A 6851-nucleotide genomic window follows, 5' to 3' on the forward strand; every position below is an offset into this window, starting at 1 on the left:
AATGATTAAAAGAAAAATACAATTACATATATGATTCAAGATTTTGATCTATTTTAACAAATAACAAATCATTTTTTAAATGTAATTAAAAATAGGTTGATCAGATTAACTTCACAACTACATGTTGGAGAAAATTGTCATGCTATATATGAAAGAAAATAAAAGATATTCCACATTAATTTCACAAAATTAAAGTTTATAATTTATTTTGTGTAAGTTTCTTTACTGCATTTGAAGTCATAATCATATTATAGAAAAACTATTCTTACAATTTTAAACAAGGAAGAAGATTTTCTTTCCTAGCATTTTATTAGAATTTTTATTGCTATTTTCCACAATACTACATTTAAAAAATCTTATTCATTACATGTAAATTTCCATATCTTTTTAATTGTTTGATCAACTCCCAAAACATAACAGCATTGGTGTCTTTTATTCCTTACACCCAAAGTAGATAGTCTACATTGTGAAACTATCAACCTTTATTGTTTATGTCAACATGACTCAAAATTCATGAAGTATGATAGTAGATGGTGTCATTTACTCCCTACATCCAACGCAGAAGTGTCAATCAAGTAAACATGATTCATAAGTCATGAGGCACATCAACAAATATTTCATCAATGTCAATATAAAAAATCATGAAATGATCCTTAATAAATAGAATATAAGCATTTATCATATGCATATACATATATACGTGCATGTGCATGTGCATGTCTAAACACACATACATGTATGTGTACTGTTAGATACATTAACTTGTGTCCATATTAGCACTTGATATTCAACTACATAACCTCTTTTACACTCCACTTTGACTAGGCTTGACCAAGGTGCAAGGAGAAGTTTCCACAACCTACTCTAACTTAGCAAGCTTTTTAGTGATTTCATACTCATTTTCCTCACTAAAGCTTTAAAAAGTCAAATTCCACGGTCATAAAAAAAAAGATGAAGGTTTCCCTTTGGATAATTAAGGTCACTCTCATGGCCTCAATTTTAGTATCTAGGCAATTATTTTAGATGTGACATCTTATTTAGCACTGTCTATGTATTTTGAAGAGATAAGGCCTTTATCTCTTTAAGCAAAAAGAAAGTGGCCCCATGACATGCTTACATATATGACAAATATGCGAGTTATTGGAGAATACAATTCTAGAGGCTTTCCTTTTAGTGCATACTTTTTATTTTTGTTCTCTTTTAAATTTGTTAGAATCATTTTATTTTTATTCTCTTTTAAATTTGTTGAAATTATAAGCTCAATGGAATTAAGTATTAGCTACAATCTCATATACCAATTTAATTCTCTCAAACATTATAGAAAAGGCTTAAATTTTGCCCACAATAATAATTTAGAGCACTTAATAATACATTTGTACATCAATTTTTAACATCACATTGAGGATCACACAAAAAATAACAAACATGAGTATCTTATCTAACCACATAGGGTTGAATAACCCAACTCTTTAGGGGTAAAATCTCACATGTTATCTATCAAATAGTCCCCCAAGTTTAAAATTGTGGTTGTGAATGAACAAATAACCCAACCTAACTTGCCATCTTGATATGGTCTTCACGCAAAAAGAATGTGACATGTGACATTCTTACATATATGACAAACATGTAAGGTCTTTGACACTCTTTCTTTTTGGTGCACACATTCTATTTTTACTCTTTCTAAATTTGTTGGAATTATAAGCTCAAAGGAAATCAAGCACCATCTTCTATCTCATGTACTAACATAAGCCTCCACATACACAATACAAAAGGACAAAATTTCACCTACCAACATGATAATGACTAAGAGTACTTATAGAGATATTTGTATGACAATTTCCAACATCGGATTAAGAAGCACACAAGAAAACTGAAACATCACTATCTTATATTATCTTATCACATAGCATAGCATAGGAATGCCTAAGTCTTGAATACCCTAAGTCCTCTAACAACAAGAGCTCTAGGAGAGCTTAAGTCCCTGCCTTGTGTTAATGATACTTCATATGTAGAAATGGAGATTGAATTGTCGAATATCTATGTTCACACGAGAATAATGTATATACTAAAGATGTTGAATTAAACATTAAGAAGCAAAGAATAATACAAGCTAAACAAAGAAATAAAGTAGTTGCTAATAGTAACAATTTAAAACTAATTATTAATATTTATTTTTAAATAAATATGGTTTATAATAAGAATATGATAATAATGTAAATTATTATTAAAAAATAGAATATTATAGAGAACTACAAAATTTACATTTTACTTATTTAATTTTTTTAGTGATTTTTAAGATCGTTTTTAAAGAAAAAATGCTTTTTATTAATATATTTTTTCAATTTTTTTAACAATTTGATATTCTAATATTGTTTAATTGAATTGAAGAAATTTTGCATTATCTATCTATGTTCGTGAACAACCATAATAATAAAATAATATATTTCAATTTTAAACTATTATAAAAAAAAAGTTAAGAAATTTAATATTCTAATTTTTAAAATTCTATTAAAAATAAATAAACAAAAATTTAATTAAGAATAATTCTTCAAACTAATTTTTTTGAACTAAAATTGAACTTTCTGTAAATGATAATTTAAATGTTTTTATAGATATTATAAATTTATGGGGCAAATATTGGTTTTGTTTTCCTTACGTCTATGAACTTGGTAGAATTTTTTAACATAACATAACTATCATAACATAAGCTATTTATTCTAGATGATAAACGCCTATCGCATGCTTTGTACTCCTAGGCATTGATTAGGGCGTGATGAGTTGTAAATTTAATGGATGAACAAGCATTCAAATTTTGGAAAATACTTTCAAACTATGTCATCTTTCCCTAGAGTGAATATGAGCACAAAACGCTAGCACAAAAAACATTAGTGAAAAAAAAAAAAAGGTAAATTGAGGTATACATTGCAGCCTGCTAATCCTCAAAATGTGGGTAAGAAAAAATACCAAATCACAGTGTTGCATCTAAGAAGAGAAATATGAACAAAGATGGTTCTAGGTCATAACTCAGTACCTGGTTGAAAGTCCGAGAAAAGTCGCTATTGAATCCACTTGCGCAATTGTTTGTGCAAAGAAAAGAGGGAAAGCATTTGGAAGAAACATCTAGATATTATTTTATGTAATTTTTGATGTCAATAAATCAAATATACCCTTACTAAAATTGTAACTATCCAATCAAAAAAGAGAAATTATATGTTCTTCTAATTAGAAAAACTAATAGAAAGATGTAACCGGGTCTAGTTCCGTGCCTAGATATTATTTTATGTAATTTTTTATGTCAATAAATCACTAAAATTGTAACTATCCAATTTAAAAAAAGGAATTACTGACTAGAAAATAATTGACAAATAAAATGACATTGTAAACTTAGAAAGTATGTTCTAATTAGAAAAATTAATAGTAAGATGCATTTGAGGGAGCACCATGTGCTATCTATTAAGCATCATCTACTATCTCATGTACCATTATAAGCTTAGAAAGTATGTTCTAATTAGAAAAATTAATAGTAAGATGCATTGGCAGGGAGTACCATGTGCTATCTATTAAGCATCATCTACTATCTCATGTACCAATTTCAGCCTCTCATAAGTATAATACGAAAGAGATAAAATTTCTACATATTTGTGCAATTTTAGCCTCTAATAAACATGATATAAAAGACACAAAAATCTCCAAATATATTGAAAAAAGGACTAAGAATACTTATAGTTGCATTTGTATGACCATATTATCATACACAAAAAAACAAAAAAAACATCACAATCTTAAAAACCCTCATAAATAGCACGTTGTTCCAAAAAAAACAGCATGCTGTCTCCTTCTAACAGGCTATTCTATTAAGCTTCATTCATTATCTTGTACCAATTTTGTTTATCAACACTTCTAATTAAACTCTGTAATAGCTATCTTATTTTGTTTTAAAATAGCTATCTTATCTTATAACATATAACAGAAACCGTAGGCGAAAAACCTACATGCTATCTCTTGTACCCACCAAAAAAAAACCTATGGTTGTGAAAGAACAAGAGTATCAGACCAACTCACCAATCCTGATCCGAGGAAGCTATGGTGTGAACATCCTCCAACTTGGGAAAACTGAAACTTTTCACGGGTCTCGAGCACTGAGCATGTGCTGATTGATGTTGAGCTTTTGTCTCTCCGAAAGGACATGAAACAGTGAAAAAGTAGGCCCCCGATGTGGTCAGAGGAAAGCAAAGCTGTGAATTGGCTGTGGTGCCTGTTCGTTCTGCCAAGAGCCAACTGCGGCCTTCCAGCCGCCGCATCCACACAATCCTCAGTATGCGCGCCAGTTCAGATCTCCACCTCCATTAATAAATCTTTCGGTCCGGCCAGCTAGGCGCGCCATAACTTTCGGGCCACCAAAGCTTGTCACTTTCTGTCATATTCCCGCCTTTCACCTTCGAATCCCCCGATTCCGTGCCCTCATTTCTTATGTCAGAAACACACTAAGTCAAGAAAAACAAAACTCTAATTTCTTCAATGAGAAACCCTAACTCGCAAGTCCTTGGTCAGAAACCCCCGATTCTGGGCTCTAAACATATCAGGAACCCTAGTTCACAAACCCTAAGTCAAAAAACCCTAGCTTCTTAATGAGAAACCCTAGCTCACATATCTTAGGTCAGAAACCTCCGATTCTAAGGTCTAACTTATCAGGAACCCTAGTTCACAAACCCTAAGTGAGAAACCCTAGTTCAGAGGAAACCCTAACCTTTGAATGGAGGTTGGCGTGGGAGCCACAGAGCGATGGAGTGAAAGCGACGGCCCACACCGCCGCCCCTGGCCTCCCTGTTTGTCCAGTCCGTGTTCCGCGGCAGCGGAGAAGGATGTTGACGACTCCTCGGGGTCCACCATTGATCTCTGGTTTTTTCTTTTCTTCTTCTAGACTTTCGGGCTTTCCATTTTTAAATGACATAATGCTGTCGTGGCGATTCGAACTCCTTACATTTGCCACAAGGGTAAACGAGCACGTTGTCATTTATGGGGAGAAAAACTATACCTGCCTCCTAAGACTCTCAATTTTCAAGGCACATGTTTTGGGGCTTATTAATTTTGATGGCCGTATAATGTTGTTTAATAGTTTTTGGGACCATATTGGTGGAAAAATATGGTTTTGGTTTAAGTGGTCTTGTTTAAGTGGTAAAGTAGGTGGGTTTAATTGCATTTTTAAGAATGTACAAGTGTTTGAGTTGGAGTAGAATTTGGATGGATGGTCATCTAAGAAGTCTCGATGTTTCAACTTGTGAGCATCACCTAGACATAATGAATGTTAAGTGTTACCTTCATTCTCATGAGAGATGGGCTCTTGGGAACCCTTACTCATGAAACATGGGTCAATAAATTTGACTTTGAAAACTACATTGTTGAATTGTGATAACAATATCACAACAAAGACAATTTTGTTTATGTGGTCTTTAAGTGAATGGTTTGAGAAGATTTGATATTTATGAACAATCTGTGAATGGTTTTTGAATATTCACAAAATTTTATATTTATTTGAATAGACACAAGATTTGATATTTATTTGAATAGTCACAAGATTTGATATTTATGTAGCATTCCTTAATGCTTTTTTAATACGTGAAAAAAATCGATATTCATGCACTATTTGTCTATTGATTGTTTCATGATTATTAAGCCGAGAGGCTTTCTACATTGGTAGCAATCTTCAATGTAAACATTTTCTATTTTGAAAAAAAATTGATGTTCATTTACTTGTCAAAAAAACAAAATAGAAATAGACTAAATATAATTATAATTAAAATCGTGAAAGTTACAGAGAGGAAATGAAAGTAAAAATGAGGCAGATCAAGAGTCTCGAATCATTTCCTCACACCTCTTAGACTCACATAAATATGCGATGATGAAAATTATGGGATTATGAAAATAGATGCCTCGAGAAGGATATCTCTCGACATATATATATATATAAGCTAGTTATTTTGAAGTGATATTTGGTTTGGTGGTAAAGTAGGTTGCGTTGATGGGTAAGTGGAATGCCCTTTGAAAAGTTTAATTGTTTGATAGTGTTTGACAATGTATCTTAATTGAAAAGTCATTTTGTTGAAGCGATTTTTAGGTTAGTGGTATGGTTGAATTTTCAACAAGATTATATATTTATGAGTTATTAATGAATGGTTTCTAACCATTGACAGAGATTTGATATTAATGGATTATTCATGAATAGTTTTTTAATAGTCACATAAATTTCAATATTCATGTATTATCCATCTTTTCTTTTTGTGAATATGTTGTTGAGGTGGTAATTGGTTTGATGGCAAAGTGGGTTGGTTTGATGGTAAGTGGAATGGCTTGTGAAAAATTCTAATTCTTTGATAGTTTTTTAGAGTGTAAATTAGTTGAAAAAGACAATTATGCTGAAATGTCTTTAGATTGGTGGTATAATTGAATGTTTTGAGAAGATTTGGCATTTATGGACTATTCATAAATGGTTTTCAAATAGGACAAGATTCAATATTTATGTGTTATTTATTAAATGATCAATTTCTAACTTTTTGTCAATGTTTTGTTAAAGTGGTATTTGGTTTGACGGTAAAGTGGGTCAATTCAATGGTGAGTGGAATGGCTTGTGAAACATTGAGTCTTTGATATGGCATTAAAGTGTGTTGGTTTGATAGTAAGGTAAATGGTTTATGTAAAGTTGACTTGCTTGATAGTTTTTGAGACTAAATATTAGTAGAAAAAAGGCAATTTTGTTAAAGTGGTATTTTGGTTGGTGTTATAGCTGAACGGTTTAGTAAGATTCAATAACATTCCATATTTACAGACTATTCATGATAAAAAGATTAATAGAT

At 31.3% G+C, this 6851-nt stretch overlaps 1 long non-coding RNA gene across 1 annotated transcript; it reads right to left on the bottom strand.

The window, feature by feature from the left end:
• Positions 1 to 262: 262 nt before the first annotated feature.
• Positions 263 to 5063, bottom strand: LOC149539569 (uncharacterized). Its single transcript, XR_016356261.1, has 2 exons — positions 4063 to 5063; positions 263 to 547 (listed from the first exon to the last, which is right to left on the bottom strand). It is a non-coding gene; the product is annotated as an uncharacterized LOC149539569 (long non-coding RNA).
• Between the last annotated feature and the right edge of the window lie 1788 nt (positions 5064 to 6851).

The sequence above is a fragment of the Cupressus sempervirens genome, chromosome 9, assembly GCF_028749045.1.
Source record: "Cupressus sempervirens isolate cs-2001-9-10 chromosome 9, ASM2874904v1, whole genome shotgun sequence".
Classification (NCBI taxonomy): domain Eukaryota; kingdom Viridiplantae; phylum Streptophyta; class Pinopsida; order Cupressales; family Cupressaceae; genus Cupressus; species Cupressus sempervirens.